General features: G+C 41.8%; 1 pseudogene; it reads right to left on the reverse strand.

The window, feature by feature from the left end:
• Positions 1 to 1,582: 1,582 nt before the first annotated feature.
• The window catches only part of LOC102877241, a 48,101-nt pseudogene continuing 30,644 nt past the window's right edge, over positions 1,583 to 19,039 (reverse strand).

Consider the following 19,039-nt stretch of genomic DNA (forward strand, 5'->3'; position numbering starts at 1 on the left):
ATTGTATAAAAACAATGTATAAGCATGAAACATAATGTACTGAATGATTGTATGTAAACTAATAAAAACAACTAAAAAAGAGGAAACCAAAAGTAGCAAAATAAAAGGCATTATTAAATGAGGGGGGGAAGACAGATTGCACTGTTTAAATCGCCTGCTGTCAAAGATCTCTCTAAGGTGTTAAAAAGCAATAATGTCACTTTAAAGACTAAGGTATACCTGATTCAAGCATGGTCTTTCCAATTATTTCTGATGCATCTGAAAGTTGGAAAATTATTAAGGATTACTGATAGATAATCAATGTCTTTGAGTTGTGGTCCTGGGGAAGAGTATTCAATACCCCATGGACTGCCAAGAGAACAGATACATCTTGGAGAAAGTGCAACCAGAGTGCTCCTTGGAGACAAGGATGGTCAAGTTTCATCTCATGTATTTTGAGCATATAGTTAGGAGGGGCCAGACCTTGGGAAAGGACATCATGCTTGTAAAGGTGGAGGGTCAGTGAAAAAGAAGGAGATTCTCAGTGAAATAGGTGACAAGTATAACGGAGTCAAGAGTACCAGAAAAAATAAGATAGCACAGGATAGGGCAAGGTTCAGATCTGTTCAGTGTTGCTACGAATTATTGTCAACTTGATGGCACCTCACAACAATAAAAACAACCCCCACAAGGGTGTAATGTCCCTATTTGCATTATCAACAAGCTATCTAATCCCCTAGTGGGTTACAAGCACCTTGTTTTCATTGTTGTTGTTGTTGTAGTTGTTGTTAAGTGCCATCCATGCTGACTCATAGAGACCCTGTGAACAAATATATGAAACCTGTTTTGTCCTGTGCTATCCTCATCTCTGCTATGTGAGAGCCCATTGTTACAGCCATTGTGTCAATCCATCTTGTCAAGGGTCTTCTCCTTTGCCGATCCTCCACCTTCACAAGCATGTTGTCCCTAAGAAATAGCCTCTCCTAGCAACGTGTCCAAAGTATGTGAGACCAAGTTTCACCATCCTTCCCTCTGAGGAGCACTTTAACTGCACTCTCTACAAGACCTATTGTTCATTCTTTTGGCAGTCCATGGGATATTTAGTGCTCTCCTCCAGAACCACAACCCAAAGGCATCAATCCTACTAATCATTTGGTGGAAATTACAGGACTGTTGTGAGAAAAGCAATAAATAAGTGAACCATATCACCTCAGGAAAAGAGGACATTTTAAAGGTGGTGAATATATTAATTATCTTGATTAAGGTAATGAGTTCATGAGTATGTGTGTATCTCTCTCTCATCATCTATGTCAAATCTTATAAAAACAATCTACTTTAAATATGTATCATTCTTTATCAACAACTCAATGAAATGTTATTTTTTAAATATATGCAGTTCACTGTATGTCAATTATATGTTTAAGTTGTGAGGAGGAAAAATCCCTCATGGAAAGCATGGCAACAGGAAATAATTGTGAGCAGAAAAATGTGAATCTAAATAAATACTGGTAGTAATAATAATCATGATACTAAATGCTTTGATTAGATGTTGTTGGGGTTTTTTTCTTGAACAATAAGTTTATTGTCTTTATCTGAAAAATCTTCACAGAAAATTGGTTTCACTTTTGGCAGCCCACTCCCGAGCTCTGAGGAAGCTTGCCTTCTTCTGAGCTACTCGATCTTTCTTCTGGGTAAGAGACATTTTGGGGCAATTCCATCTCTTCTTTTTAACGTCTTTCTTAGGCTTCTTATAGACTGGATTCTCTCATACGGGAGCTTGTGCTTTCTAATACATCTCCTCCATCATGTCTGGAGCTACGTTGTTCTTATGTACTGAGAGAATTGTTTCTTATAAACATCTTTCTTTATCTTCTTCCATTAGGTAATACATATAATCTGCAACATTCTGACCCGTGATGTGTTTCCGATGTATTTCTGCGTTGAATTTCTTGCTTTCTGAATCATAACCAAGGAATCTCTTGGTACTGTGAGGAATAGACACGCTTCCATTCACATCTCCCTTCACAACCCCAAGCACTTTATTTCCTGGGGTAGTTCTGGCAAGGTCTGCCATATAGCAGGTGAGGGCACCTGGTTGGCCATCAATGCTTTCCATATTGTATTCATCTCCAGTTACCTCCACTTGGCCTTCGTAGATCTTATCCATGCCAAACCTACTGAGAAACCTGCGGACCAGCAGCAGGCCAGTACATTATCCTGCAGCATAATTTTGTCAGGCCAACTTTCACACCATACTCAGAAAGTTCATGAGCATAGGCTATGCAGACTATCATGTCCTCTTCTATACGGGCATAGCTCTGGCAAATTATATCTCTATTTGGTTACTCGAACTATCAGTCTGTATTTAGGTGTGTTGTATTTATTTTTATCCTGGGTTACTAAGTGCTTCTGAGCATAGTAATTAGTTTTACACTTGTGTCATCTTCTGAATTTCACTTGGTATTTCTTGAAGTAGGCCTTATTCTTGACAACTTTAATAAACCCATTCTTGAAGAACAGAGGAGTTACTGGCTCACCAGAGATCTGCGAAGCAACTGGTGGATGTTATTTTATATATTATTTTTTAAAATACATTTTTATTTTATCATAGACTGCCAAGAAAACAAATAGGTCTGTCTTGCAGAGGGTGAAATCAAGTCTTTCCTTGGAGGCTAGGATTTTGAAGCTCCACCTCACTTACTTTGGGCACGTGGCCAGGAGAGATTGGTCCTTGGAGAAGGACATCATGCTCAGAAGGGTGGAAGGACTTCACAGGAGAGGAAGACCCGGGATGAGATGGATTGATACAGTAACTGGGGCAATGGAGGTTGGTGTGTCAAAATCAGTGAGACTGGCTCAGGACAGGGCAGGGTTCAGAGCTGCTGTACATAAGGTCACTTTACATTGCAGGTAACTCAGTGGCACATAACTACAATTACATACTATGACAGGTTTGGAAGCAGGAGTGGAATCCACATCCTAAACAACATACCTCTGGAAACTCTATGAACTTTGATAAATGTCGATAGTTGTAGAGGAGCTTCAGGCCTTTTGTTCATAGGGTTGCTATGAGTTGTGCTTGACTCGAAGGCAATCAACACCAACACCACCACACTGGTTTGCTTACAAAGTTCATATACATTGTGTTTCACATTATATTCACATTGTGTTTCATACAATCATTCCTATTCATTTTACTTCATAAAAATGATCAACATTGAACTATGCCCACCATTGCCCTGTCTTTCCAGATCCTCACTGGATTTTCCCCATTTCCTTTACCTACCCTTCCCTCTACTCTTGAAACTGTACAACCCTATGATTTCCCCTCTGCCATCCTCACCCTTCTGCTCCTACCCACCCTCCCCCCTTGGATCCTCATACATGTTTTACTAGTTATCGTTATATTCCCACAATAATGATCTTATACAGTATTTGTCCACATAGGACTGAGTTTGTCCACTCAACATAATACTCTCCAGTCCTTCCCAAGTTATGCAGTAATTTCCAAAATCATTGCTCCTGAGTGCTGTGTAGTATTCCATAGTGTGAATATACCACAATTTCTCAATCCATTCTATTGTGTTTGGACATTTGGGCTGTTCCATGTTCTTGCAATGGTGAATAATGTTGCTATGAACATTAGTGTAGAAATCTCTGTTTGCGTCTCAGTCTTTGCCATTGCTACTGGGGTGAGATGATATCTCATTGTGGTTTTGATTTGCATCTCTCTTATTGCCAGTGATTTTGAGCATTTCTTCTTGTACCTGTTGTCCATCTGAGTATCTTCCTCTGTGAATAGTCTTTTCCCATTTTGTAATTGTGTGATCAGACTTTTTCTTGTGGAGGTCCTGTCCTGTTGGATTCTGCACACTTTTGATATGAGACTCTTGTCTGAGATGGTATTGCCAAATGTTTTTCCCCACTTAGTAGGTTTTCTTTTCACTCTATTGGGAAAAGTTTTGATACACACAAGGATTCAGTCTTTAGAAGGTCCCATTCATCAATTTTATCCTCTCCTGGTTCTGTATCTCTGGCTGTATTTCTCAGCCCTTTTATACCATGGGCTAGACTTTCTAAGCTAGGACACACTTTGTCTCTTATGATCTTTATGGTTTGGGGCTTTACCCCTAGGTTTCTGATCCACATTGTGTTGATTTTTGTGTTCAGCAGGTAACAGTCCAGTTTTGCCAGCACCATTTGTTAAAGAGGTTGTTGTTTCCACATTTGATAAGTTTTGTTTCCTTGTTGAATATCAGTTGATGATAGATAGATAATAGATAGATAATAGATAGATGATAGATAGATAGATAGATAGATAGATAGATAGATAGATAGATAGATTAGTTTCTGGGTTCTCAATCCTGTTCCATTGTACTAGTACCATGATGTTTTGGTTACTACTGTGGTGTAGTAGATTTTGAGGTCAGGGAGTGCTATGCCTCCCACTTCATTCTTATTTTTCAGAAGTGCTTTGCTCACTTGGGTTTTCTTTCCTCTCCAAATAAACTTGCCAATTAATTGCCTTTTCTATCTCTTTGAAAAAGGAATTTGGTATCTGTGCTAGAATTGCATTAAACATGGAGATTGCTTTTGGTAGGATTGTATTTTCACTGTATTGAGTCTTACTATCCATGAACAGAAAACATTTTTGCTAAGAGTGTTTTGAAGATTTTCGTTAGCAGCACATGATGTGGACTATGCTGTTGGAGCACCTTCTTTTTTTGAGGTTTTTTAAATAAGATAGAATAAAACCATCAAATTTTAGATTTTTTGGGAGAGGTCTAGGGATTTTTTGTAGCTCTTGTCTTTAAGTTTAGGAGAAGTACAGCCTGGATGTTCCTTTGAAGCATGGTTTGTGAGATTCTGGGCCTGTCAACTGGAAAGCTCAATCACTGGGAAAAAAAAAGAGAACACTGTATTTGGTAAAATAGTGTTGCTATTGCTGTGTGCATCCAGGAAGACTTATAACTGGACCTCCAGTGAGTTTTCAAACTGTAAATCACACAGGAGGAAAATGTCTATATTTATCTCATGGAGCAGTTGATGAATTTGAACCAAGTATGTTTAGGTTGGCAGCATAACTCACTACCCACTAAGCCACTAGGTAAGTAAGAATGAAGAAAACTCTCAGTGAAATGGAGTGGCACAATAGTCACAACAATGTCCTCACACATGCCGATGACAATTAATTTGGCGCAAGATTGGGCAATGCTTTGTTCTGTTTTATTAAAGATCTCCGTAAGCCAGAATCAATTCAATGGCAACTAAGAACAGTAATGGACAGCGAATATGTATTAATATACTTATTTTTCAAGCCAGCTGAGGGAACAAAGTTGTTTTTGTTATTTGCCATCGAGTTGCTTGCGACTCATAGCAACCCTGTTCTGTCCTGTGCCAATCTCACTGTCTCCGATACACTCATCCCGATTACCCGAGTCACCAAATCAATCCACCTCCTAGAGGGCCTTCCCCTCCTGCGCCTGCCCTCCACCTTCCCAAGCATGATGTTCTTCTCCAAAGACCGGTCCCTCCTTACAACATGACCAAAGCATGTCAGACAAAGCCTCAGAATCCTTACCTCCAAGGAGCCACCCGGTTTTTAACCCTCACCAGGATAAATTTGTTTGTTTTCTTAGCAGTCCATGGTACTCTCAATACTCTTCTCCAACACCAAAGCTCAAAGGCATCAATTCTCCTTCTATCCTCCCTAGTCATTGTCCAACTCTCTGAAGTATAACAAGTGATTGCAAAGACTGTATCAGTCTGTATCAGATGCACCTTAGTCTCCAGAGAGACACCATTGCTCTTCAGTACTTTAGAGAGGTCCCTAACAGCAGACTTTCCCATCACAATACCTCTTTTAATTTCCTGGCTGCTTCTGCCAACAGATTGTGGAGCCAACCAGACTAAAGCTGTGAACAATCTCAATCTCTTCACCATCCATCTTGATGCTGCCATCTTGGTCCAGTGGTGAGAATCTTTGTCTTGTTGACATTGAGCCTCAATCCATATTGTAGGCTGCAGTCCTTGACCCTCTGCAGCAAGCACTTCAGATTCTCCTCGGTTTCAGCAAGCAGGGTTGTGTCATCTGCATAATGCAGATTGTTGACATATCTTCCACCAATCCTGATGCCAAGGGAACAAAGGGAGGCTATAAATATCAATTCAAGAGGAGTTATATATAAAATAATTTTTAAAAGAAGCAGATAAAGGACTATAAATAGGAAAACATTAAAGTCAGGAGAAGGGCAAATGGTACAAGTCATACAAGTAGCTTAACACGCTCCTTTAAAAAGTCTTGCATCAAACAACAAATGGCGAGATTGTGGAGAAACCGGAACCCTTATTCACTTTTGGTGGGAGTGTAAAATGGTGCAAGCAAAATAGAAGGCAGTATGATGCTTTCTCAAAAAGCTGGACATAGAAATACCATTTGACCCAGCAATTCCACTACTGGGAATATACCCTATAGAAACCAGGACTGCCACCCAAGCAGATATATGCACACCCATATTTATTGTGCCTTTATTCACAATAGCAAAGAGTTGAAAACAACCCAACTGTCCATTAACAAACGAATTAGAGAAGCTGTGGTATATTCACACAATGGAATACTATGCAGCAGTGAAAAACAAGGTACTCATGAAATATACAAAATGGGTGACCCTAGAGGACATTATACTGAGTGAAATATCTCAGTCACAAAAAGATAAACACTGCATAATGCCACTGTTATAAAACAGGACTAACATCAGAGTTCAGGGGAAACTAAGAAGAGAGGGCATAAATTATGTACATTGCATTGAAACAGATGAGGGAGAGAACTGTTTAAAAGGAATATATAATTAGGTGTTATTATTTGGACAACAAGAGTCCAGAATAAGAGTTGCATAGTCAGGTGGACTGGGGGTGGGGGTGGCAGGTAATGTATAACCAAAGAGAACAGCGAACTTGGAGGAGAGGTGGGCAGGGAGTAAAATGTTCAACAATTAATGGATGGGAAAACTATTAATAAAAAATAAAAATAATTTCTTTTAAAAGGGAAAAAATCTTGCTGAAGTAGAAGGCTACCTGGAGTGAGGGACATTTATTTAAAGTGGTTTGAAAGAATGGGAAGAAAGTGCCCACATAGAGAAGGCAGGAGATTATAAATAGAGGGGGCTGCATGAACAAATGCCCCTGGACATGAAAGGCTGTGGTAGAGTCAACCCACAAGGTGTGATCCCAGTGCACATGGGCAAGAGGCTACATATGAAGGTTGATGTGGTATCACTAAGCTTCCTTAATAAGGGCAGTAGGGAGCCAAGCAGATGTGACACAGGTAGAGGAGTATTTTGGAAGGATCTCTGTAGGGCAGTGTTGTTGTTAATTGCCTTGGAATTGAGCACAACTCATAGCAACCCTATGAACAAAAGGCCTGAAGCTCCTCTACAACTATCAACATTTATCAAAATTCATAGAGTTTCCAGAGGTATGTTGTTTAGGATGTGGATTCCACTCCTGCTTCCAAACCTGTCATAGTATGTAATTGTAGTTATGTGCCACTGAGTTACCTACAATGTATAGCAACCTTATGTACAGCAGCTCTGAACCCTGCCCTGTCCTGAGCTAGTCTCACTGATTCCGACACACCAAACCCCATTGACCCAGTTACTGTATCAATCCATCTCATCCCAGGTCTCCCTCTTCTGTGCTGTCCCTCCACCCTTCTAAGCATGATGTCCTTCTCCAAGGACCGATCTTTCCTGGCCACATGCCCAAAGTAAGTGAGGTGGAGCTTCAAAATCCTAGCCTCCAAGACACCCTCTCTAAGACAGACTTATTTGTTTTCTTGGTAGTCTATGGTATGTTCAAGACTCTTCTCCAGCACCACTCGAAGACATCTATTCTTCTTCTGTCATCCTTAGTCATTGTCCAACTCTCTGAAGCATAATAACAAGTAATTGAGACAACATGGCCTGGATTAGGCACACCTTTGTATCTAGACTGACATTGTTGCTCTTCAGCACTCTGGAGAGGTCCATGACAGCAGATTTTCCCAATGCAGTTCGCCTTTTGATTTCCTGACTGCTGGTGTTAAGAGTGTTGATTGTGGATCTGAGCAACTGTAACTGCTAATAACCTTGATCTCTTCTCCATCTATTATGGTGCTGTCAATTGGCTCAGTGGTGAGCAGTGTAGAGAATGGATTATTGAGGTGACACGAGAGGCAAGAAGACTAGTGAGGAGGGTTGAGAGGAGGCCACGGAAATGAAAGGAAGAAAATATTACCTTGTTCTTCCTGCATTTGGCTTTGAGTCAGTACTAGTGACAGTCTCGTTGGTGCAAAGATCTTTCCGGAGAGCTGGGTCAATGAAAAACGGAAAGAGAAGAGAGGAGAGAGAGATAGATATCTTATGTGCCTAATATCCCCAGAGATGTAACATTTGGTTTGGATAGAATTGTGCTTGAAGCGGCAGCCCTTATATCTGTGGAAATAATGTTGTTTAAAAGTGGCATTAGCCTGACATTAAATCCACCTTGTGGAGTGACAGCAGCAAGAAAAGAGCCCTGGCCTTGGGGTCTGCAGGCTCAAGTTCTAGTGCTCAAGGGTAGCTTTGGCCGTGGCTGGCCTCAAAGTGAGGGTGTCGGACCAACAGGCTCTTCCATCTCTGATTGCTCAGGAGCTCGAGACTGCTTCACTCTGGATTAGCAAATCTAGGTCTAAATACCATATAGGCCAGTGGTTTGTCTTCCTAGTAGAGTCCCTTTCGTCCCCACCTCTTGGGATTCCAGAAATGGAATTGTTGTGAATGTCCATTTGCCAACACCTTTTTCAATAGAAGTCGTTAACTGTTTTTAATCTAAAAAGTAGACAGATCTCATTGCTTTTAGGGAGCTCTGATGGCTTAGTGGTAAGGAGAGCACTACTAAACCCAAAGTAAGCAGTTTAAATCCACCAGCTGCTCCGCTAAAGAAAGGAGGTCAGTCTCCTCTCATACAATTTACTGTCTTTGAAAATCCACTGGGCTTTCTATGAAGATGGCACTGAATGCGAAGAAGGAAGCCCCTGCCCCTCCCAAAACTGAAGCCAAAGCAAAGGCATTAAAGGCCAAGAAGGCAGTCCTGAAGGGCGTCCACAACCACAAAAATAACAGAAGATCTGCACGTCACCCACCTTCTGGCGGCCTAAGACACTGAGACTCCGAAACAGCCCAAATAGCCCCAAAAGAGCAGCAAGGAGAAACAAGCTTGATCACTGTGCCATCATCAAGTTTCCCCTGACCACAGAGCCAGCCATGAAGAGGATAGAACATAACAACACACTTGTGTTCATTGTGGATGTCAAGGCCAATAAGCACCAAATTAAACAAGCTAAAAAAAAGCTCTTTGACACTGATGTGGCCAAGGTCAATACCTTGATTAGGCCTGATGGAGAGAAAAAGGCCTATGTTCGACTTGCTCCTGACTATGATGCTTTTGGGAATCATTTTAATAGAGTCCAGCTGGCTAATTCTAAATACTAATGTTTCTCACCATAAAAAAAAGGAAAAGAAAAAACCCACTGGAGGATCAGCTACAGGTTGGTTCCAACTGGACAGTACACAACAACATTGCTTTTCGGTTCTTTCTTTTTTTAATTGTCAAATAAGTTAAATTAATCACTGTTTATTGACTATTTGGATGTTTTCTGTTATGAAATAGTCTGCATATATACTTCTTGTTGTTGTTGTTGAGAACACTTACTTGTTTCTTTTCAAGAGCTCTTTGTATATTAGGGATTTAACCTCAGAACATCTGGTTTCTCAGGGGCTCTGCTGTTCTGAAGTGAGAGTCCCTTGAGACTGGAGCAGTACTGTCTTTGATCAGTGGAGGGCAGCAGTGGGCAAGATTCACTTTCAGGATGAACTTTCCAGCTATACATGCTGTCATGCACACAGACACATAGACGCACAGACACACAGACATACACACAGACACATGCACACGCACACGCACATTCACTCACTCTTCTTTGTCTCTTTTTATGTTGTGAGTTTAAAGAAAATTTACAGAAAAGTTGAATTTTCATTCATTGTTGCACATTTTCCTCCCTGCCCCAGTTCACTTTTATTTTTTAAAAAATATTCATTCATTTTTGCATAATTTCCTCCTTCCCCCTCCTCCAAAAGTCCACTTTACTATTCAACTCTTATTCTGGACTGCTGTCATACAGATAATACCTAATCGTATATTCCTTTTACACAATTCTTTCTTTCATCTGTTGCAATGTTCATTATTTATCCTCTCTTTTCTCAATTTCCCCCAACTCCCATGTCAGTCCTGTTTTATAACCACAGAGTTACATGATATTTGTTATTTATCTGATATATTTCACTCGGCATAATATCCTCGAGGATCACCCATGTTGTTTAATATTTTATTAATTCTTTGTTTTTCAGGGTTGCATGGTATTCTATTGTATGAATAGTTTTTCCTATCCATTTGTTGATGGGTACTTAGGTTGCTTCCATCTCTTTGCTATTGTGAATAACGCAGTAATAAACATGGGTGTGCATATATCTGTTTGGGTGACAGGTCTAGTTTCTTTAGTGTATATTCCTAGTAGTAGAATTTTTGGGTTAAATGATATTTATATTTCCAACTTTCTGAGAAAGTGCCAGACTGCCTTCCTTAGTGGCCATACCATTTAACATTCCCACCAACATTGAATACGAGTTCCAGTCTTTCCACAACCCTGCCAGCACTTGTTGTCAGCTGCCCTGTTGAACTTTATTGTTGTTGCTGTGGCGGGATAGTACCTTATAGCTGTTTTATGGTCCACAGACTCTTAAAGGCCTTCAACATAGATTATTTCTCCTACTCTAGAGAGGGTTCTGAGCAGGGATGAGAATCAGTCTCTGAAGTCTGACTGTATAGTTAAAAATCCAGCTGTCATTTCCTCACTGTAGGCTGGGCACCTGCTTTATGGCATCCCTACCTTTCAATTTCTTCATCAGTAAAATGGTTCTAGGAATATTCATCTCACAAGGTGGGGATGAGGGACGTGAACCGAGGAATGTGTTCGTTCACTTGGCAAGTTTTGGGTGCTCAGTGAATGTGAGCGCTGTGCTGGGCCTACCAGTCCACCATGCAACCCCAACCCCCACTCATTTATTCCTTCAACAGAGAAATGTGAGTTGCTGCTGTCTTGGCTGTTTCACTTCTTCCCAAGCCTGCCCCTATTTGATCAGTTCCATATCTAAGGAAGATCCCCTTTGGACTATGTGTGGGTCGAATGGGGAGGATGTCAGAGAGAATGGGGGCGCTGATGAGGACCTGCCCTGGGCAAAAGGGAAAGACCTGGGGGAGAAGGGACAGTGGGATGCCTTTTAAAGTCAAGAAAAGCCAGTACTTGGTGATTGATGGAGCTATGCAGGCAGGGAGAAGGAGGGTTGTGAGGGGGAACTCCAGGACTCTGCCCTGAGGAGCTGAGAGGTTGGCCTGCAGACAGTAAGAGAATAGTCCTTGCTTCCACGTTGCTGGGCTTGAAGTACTTTCAGGCCTCTCTCAGTGGTGGGGAATCCTGGCTCTGGCCTAATCTCTCACCTCCTCCACAGCTTTCTCCTACTACCACTTCTCCCCAAGAACTGCTCAGAAGGGCTCTAGACCTCATTTACATAAAGGATTATCTTTTCTTTTTCTTCCTTTTCCCTAACCTTCTGGTTCTCCAACTCCTAGATCTCAAGCCTGAGGAAGAGGACAATGGGGCGTCGTTTTCCCCAACTCAGGCCTCTCACTCCTCCCTCATGCCAAGAGCAATGCAGGGCAGGGGCCCCTGGCTCAGAATGGGAAACCGGAAAAATGGGTTTTGATGGGCATGACTGTGGCCTAGAGGTGATGAATCATCCAAACCAACAGAGGGGAGAGGGCAGGAGATTGGGAGGGCTGGGCCAGCCCCTCAGGCTGTAAGGTTTGGGGTCCAGAGAAGGCAGGAAGTCCTGGGACTGTATGCTGGTGTAGCGTGGGGGGAGGCAGGAGAGAATTCTATTATTACCAAGATTCACTTTCACAGGTGAAGACACTTGCCCCACGTCACATTGAAGAGTTGGGACAGCTACCTTCTGTCAACTACAGAGGCTGAGGGCTTCCCTCTTTGTCCTGTCTCCTTGTTCATATCTACCCCAACACCTGAATTAGTCCTTGCTGGACTATCTCTTATGTCCACAGGAAGAGGACCTGTGGGCAGGCATGGGGTGAGAGGCCAGGCCTCAAGGTGCTTGGCCCATGGTGTCATGGTCTGTGTTCTTCCAATGCTCCGCGAGGGCCTGCAGATGTGACTTTGATAAGAGTTTTTGCTCTCTGGCCTTCAGTTTCCCTGCTCTTTTCAAGACCAGAAGTTCCCTACCTCAGGCCCCTGTGATGCCCAGAAGTCCTGAGAGCTGTAGAGCATGACTAGTACCATCAGGTTCACCTCTGTCACATCTTCCCTAATACACTGAGGGATTTGGAAAGAAGAAAGGAATGGAACCAATCAGTTCTCAAGGGTCATGTCAGAGACCTCACAAGACTGGCAGGAGATTAGCAGAAAGATGGCAGGGCTTATGAGATTCCTCAAAGCTGTTGTTCTGTGGAGAAGGGACAGGGGAGCATGTGTGTTTGTGGGGGGCTGGTGCTGTCAGACAGTCCTCTGTGTGTGTTGTGGGGGAAGGGCATGGGGCTCCCATCCTTTCTACATTAAGGTAGCAGTGGGAGGTGGGTGTGGCTTCCGGAATTTTATCAATCCTTCAGGAATGTTTGTGGCTTTAGCAAACTCCAGACGCAGGCACAGGAGTGGGTACGGGCCAAGGCCTGTCTTGGCTGTGGGTGGGGGCCCCAGGGAGGGCCCCTACCTGGCAGGCTTGGGTTGAGGCCAGGTTTGGGGTGGGGCTGGCGAGCACAGGGAGCGTGAGGCATCTGAGTCCCTGCCCCTCGCCCCAGCTCCACACTGACTTCTGCTCGCTGCTACCAGCCTCTTTTCAAGCTTCACCTCCTTCCTTCCCACCATCATTCTTATTTCCTAACATGAAACCCAGGGGTTTCTATAGCCTATATTATATTCTCTTTTATCAATGCATAGATTTGGGGCAAATTATACCAGTGCTTTCTTTACATGATCTTATCTGATCTTCATAATCTACTCGATTATATATAGATAATAAGGAGATTTTGTATAGTTCATAGAAAGTGGTACTGCTAAAGCAAAGACCATGCCTCTAGAGGTTCCAGGGAGAAAGTTGGGCATTCTCCTCCTGTGGGATTTACAGCTTAGCTTCCTCCTGCAAGAAGGTCAGCTATAAGTTGGTTTCAATTCAATGGCAACAACTAGATATGTTGTGTACCATCGAGTCGGAACCGACTCATAGCTGACCCTCTGGTGGGTTTTCAAGCGGCAATTAATCACACGAGAGAATATTGCCCATCCTTCTCCCACAGAGCAGCTGGGGGACTTGAATTGGGTGCTTTTGTAATTGCAGTGTAGCTTCTTGCCACCAGAGCTCCCTTGATATAGATCTGTATTTGTATAGATATTCCTCCATGAGTGGAACACAATTGTAGTCTCTCCAGACTTACATGATCCCAGAGAAGGATTAAAAAAAGAGAGAGACCTAAACAGATAAGAGAAAGTGTTAGTTTTGATGACAATGTCTGGTATCTGGATTCAGCTGTCTCTGAGGCCAGTTCTGGTCTCTCTGTCTCAAAGGTGTCAGACAACAGTTTCTCTCTCTTTTTTGTTTTTTGTGTTTGTTTTTGTTTTTTTTTATACCAATCTTACATTTAAAAAAACACACAAATGGTTTGAGAACAGAATCCTTGACTTTTATCCCCCAAATACGTGCACCTTACTCATATCTCTCCATCTTGATCCACTCAATTGCTCAGTCCCTTTTCTCACCACCCCTTGTACCCAGGAACAGAATTTACCAATCAGAAAGCTGGACAATGCCTAGGGATGATAGGAGGAGAATTGATGTCTTTGAGCTGTGGTGCTGGAGAAAAGTATTGAATATACCATGGACTGCTAGGAGAACAAATAGGTTTGTCCTGGAGAGGGTAAAGCCAGGCTGCTCCTTGGAGGCACGAATTCTGAAGCTTCAGTTGACGTACTTAGTACATGTTGCAAGGAGGGACCAGTCCTTGGAGAGGGACGTCATGCTTAGGAGAGTGGAGGGACAGCACAGGAGAGAAAGACCCTCGATGAGATGGATTGATTCAGTGACTGGGGTAAAGGGGGTAGGTGTGTCAGAGACATTAAGATTGGCATTGAAGAGAGCAGGGTTTAGGGCTCTTGTCCATAGGGTCTCTATGAGTCGCAGGTGACTCGACAGCACATAACAACATTTCTGAAATATACCTCGTTTGCATCTACTTATCTTCATCTGAGTTACCATCCCAGTTCAGGCCACCATAATCTCTCACCCGGATTATTAGTTTTATTCTACAGTTTGGTCTCCCTGCTCCAATTCTTGTTCGCCATGACTATTTTCCACATAGTAAACCGAATCATCTTTAAAAACTTAAATCATACCAAGCAATTTCTTTGCTTAAAATTAAATAATTTCCCAATGAACCTGGAATTAAATTCACATTCTTCGTCAGGGATTCTAGTACCCTAGTCCTCTCTGTATAGTAGGGAGCTCTGGTGGTCTAATGGTAAGGAGATGTGCTGCTATCTCAAAGGCACACGGTTCAAATCTACCAGCTGCTCTATGGGAGAACGATGAGCAGCCTCCTTCCATGCAATTTACTGCCTCTGAAAACCTGTGAGAGGGCCAGCTGGGAGTCAGTTCTGACTCAGGGGTACACCACCTCAGCAGTCTATATTGTAGTGAGATTTTTTTTTGTTATTTATAGGATATTCAAAGGCCTGTTATTTCAGAAGATTTCTGAAGTGGGTGACTAGTCTTACTTGGGCTGAAAGCTCCACTGAAATCTGCTTCATGGATGACTCTTCTGGTATTTGAAATATCAGTGGCATAGTTTCCAGCACCACAGCAAACTGCAATTCGCTATATTGTGAGACTGACAGCTGAAAGGGGAAAATCCTCATTGCTGAATGAATAGGCAGCCTCATGATAGATGGAGGAAAGACTGAAAATGTTAATAATTTCTTTTTACCTGGGTCCACATCAATGCTCCTGGTAATGTTGCTGTGGTTGTCAGGTGTCCCGGAAATGGGTGTGACTCAGCAACGCTATGAACAATAGATCTGAACCCTTCCCTCTTCTCTGCCATCCTCATCATCTCTGCCTGCTACAGCTCATTGTTATAGTCACTGTGTCAAATCATCGTGTTGAGAGCCTTCCTCTCTTTTGCTGACCTTCTAGCAGGTTCCCAGCATGATGTCTTTTTCCAGCCACTAGCCCCTCCTGACAACATGCCCAAAATATATCAGACAAATTCTTGCCATTCTTCCCTCAAAGGAGCATCCTTGGTACATTCTTTCCAAGACACAATTTTTTGGTTCCCTTGGCAGTCCATGGGATAGTTAGTACTCTTTTTCAGCACCACGCTCAAAGGCATTGAGTCTTCGTCTGTTGTGTTTAGTCACTGTCAGAATCATAGCAAGTAATTGAAAAGACCTTGGGTTGGAGCAGGTGCACCTTAGTTCTTAACTTGACGTCCTTTCTCTTGAGCATTTTTGAGAAGTCCTTGACTGTGCTCTTCCCAAGTGCAACATGTCCTTTGATTTCCTGACTGGTGGTAACAAGATTGATGATTGTGGTTCAAATAAGATTAAATCCTTGACACTTTCTATCTTTTCTCCATTTTTGTTTTCTTTATATTGAGATGTAGTCCATACTGAAGGCTGCAATTCTTGATTTTTTTCCAGCAAATATTTCATATCTTTCTCAGTTTTCAGCAAACAAGGCTGTAATCTATATAATGCAGGTTGATTAGTCTTCCTCCCATCCTGAAGCCATATTCTTAATAAAATTCAGCTTCTCAAATAATTTGTTCACATAGAAATTAAATATGTAAGGAGAAAGGAAACAGCCCTAACACACACCTTTCCTCACTTTAAACCATTCAGTGTTTCCTTCCTCTGTTCAGACAACAACTTCCTGGTCCACATGAGCACTATTAAGTGAATTCTTCTCAATGTTATCCACAATTTCTTATGATCCACACAATTTCTTATGAGTCGAATGCCTTTGTACATGTGATTAAACCCAAGTAAATGTCCTTCTGGTACTCCTTGCTGTCAGCCAAGATTCATCTGACATCAGCAATCCTGATGTCACGGACTCCCCTGAATTCAACCTCAACATCTGGCAGTTGTTTCTTGGTGTACTGATCTATCCATTTTTAGATAATATTCAGTAGGATTTTTACTTACATGGGCTATTAACATTATTGTTCAATAATTTCTAGATTCTGTTAGATCACTTTTTTGGGGGAATAGGAACACATATAGATTAAGCAAATACTGAAGGATGTCATGGGAAAAACTCTGAATGATGCTGGAAACATCAAAAGAAAATGGAAGGAACACACTGAGTCTTTGTACTAAAAAAGAGCTGACTGACGCTGAATCATTTCAGGAAGTAGCATATAATCAATGACCAACGGAGCTGAAGGAAGAAGTTCAAGCTATACTGAAGGCATTGACAAAAAAATGACCCAGGAATTGATGTAATGCCAACTGAAATGCTTGAACAAACAGGTGCAGCTCTGTATGTGCTCACCAGGCTATTCCAAGAAATTTGGAAGACAGCTACCTGGTCAATAGACAGGTGCTTTTGTTGTTAGGTGCCATTGAGTCAAGTATGCCTCATCGCAACCCTATGAGCATTGTCCTATCCTACACCATCCTCACAATCTCTGACACATTGAAGCCCATTTCCACAGTTATGATGGTCAGCTCACATGGTCAAGGGTTGCCCTCTCTTTTGACACTCTTCCACCTTCCCAACTTTTTTTTAAGTGACTGTTTGGTTGGGAAGGTGGAAAGGTGGCAAAAAAGAGGATGACTCTTGACCATGTGAGGTGACCATCATGACTGTGGAAATGTGTCAGAGATTGAGAGGATGGCACAGACAGGACAGTGTTACAACCACAACCACCTTTCCAAGTAAGATGTCCCTCTCCAAGAAATAACTTTTCCTAGCAACATGCCCATATATGAGATGAAGCTTCATCATCCTTGCCTCCAAGAAGCACTCTGGCTGCACCTTCTCCAAGACATGTCTGTTTGTTCTTTTGACAGTGGGTGGGATCTTCAGTACTTTTCTCCAGCACCAAAGCTCAAGGTCATCCATTCTTCTTCTGTCATCCTTACTCTTTGTACTGCTTTCAGATGAATAGCAAGTAACTGAAAAGACCATGGCCTGAATCAAATACACCTTAGTCCTCCGTCAGACATCATTACTTCTCAGTAATTTAGAGAGGCTCCTCACTACAGACTTTTTCCAGTGCAATACATCTCATATAATCTCTTGACTGGCATCAGGTGTATTGATTGTGGATTCATGTAAGATGAAGTAATTTACAGTCTCAATCCTTTCTCCATCCATCATGATGCTGTCTATCGGTCCAGTGGTGAAGATTATTATTTTATTGATGTTGAGATGCATGCCGTAGTGAAGGCTGCAATGTTTAACCTTCTGCAGCAAGTGCTTCAAGTCCTCCTCACTTTCAACAAGCAAAGTTGTGTCGTATGCATAATGAAGGTTATTGATGAGTCTTCCTCCAATCCTGATGCCACATTTCCCCTCATATAGCCCAGCCTCCTGGATAATCTGTCCTGCATATAGATTGAAAAGGTATGGAGATAGAACACATCCCTGGTGTATACCCGTCAAAATTTTGAACCATACAGTGTTTCCTTGCTCTGTGAGAAATTCTCTAAATTGAAGCAAAGGGTGAAAAATACAGGAAATGTTTTAAGAGACAAATAAAACAAGGTAAAAAATATTTACTTTATGTGTAATTGGAACCAGAGAGTGTAATAAAAGAGAAAATAGGGGAGAAGCAATATTTAGAAAGATAATGATTGAGAATTTCCAAAACTAAGGAAAGACCTGCAAATACTAAAGTCACAGGATCTGTGAACCTAAACAGAGTGAATATAAAGAAAATCCCATTTTGATTCATAATGCTAAAACTTCGGAGAATCCAAGAGAACATCATAAAAGCAGCCAGGTGTGTGGTGATCCTATATTAAAGTACCCAAATGACAATAGCAACTAATTTCTTAACAGAAACCATGGAAGTCTGAAGATAATAGAATGAGTGATCTATTACAAGCGATGAGGGGGAAAAATAATCGGTCCAGAATTCTGTATCCATTAGAATGACAGTTTCATTTCCTTTTACTTTCTATTTTAATAAATTCGATTCTAGTCTTATTGGATTGTTAGTCCTCATATATTCCAGACATGGCCACTCTTTGCACTGTTTATTTCCTCTACCTGACCTATTCTTTCCTCTGATGTCGCTGTGACTATTGCCATTAACAGTTTCAAATATTTTCTCCAGTGTCACCATTTCAATGAGGTAATTTTGACCATTCAATTTAAAACATTGTTTAGGAAAGTCTGCTCTCAGAGACCTCACCAAAGTGTTGAAGTGCAATGATGTCAGTTTGAGGACTAAGGTGTGCAGCTGAAAGTTGGGCAGTGAATAGGAAGGCAGAAGAAAAATGAATGTCTTTGAGTTATGATGTTGGAGAAGAGTGTTACCATGGAATACCAAAAGGACAAACAAAAGGTCTTAGAAAAGGTGCAGCCAGGATGATCCTTGGAGACGACAGTGAAACCTTGTTTCAGATACTCTGGGCATGTTGTTTAGGAAGGGCGACTCATTGGAAAAAGACATCATGCTTGGAAAGGTGGAGGGTCAGTGAAGGAGGAGAAGATCCCCAACAAGATCCCCATGCACATCCAAAAACTTCTCCAACAGGGTAAAAAGGGAAGTCACAGACCGGGAAAAAGTGTTTGGTAATGACATGTCAGATAAGGGACTTATATCTAGAATTTATAAAATACTTGAGCACCACAACAAGAGGAAGGTAAATAATCCAATAGAAAAAATGTGCACAGGATATGACCAGACA

This window comes from Elephantulus edwardii, unplaced genomic scaffold (genome assembly GCF_000299155.1).
Source record: "Elephantulus edwardii isolate Elephantulus edwardi_28Jun2011 unplaced genomic scaffold, EleEdw1.0 scaffold00049, whole genome shotgun sequence".
NCBI lineage: Eukaryota > Metazoa > Chordata > Mammalia > Macroscelidea > Macroscelididae > Elephantulus > Elephantulus edwardii.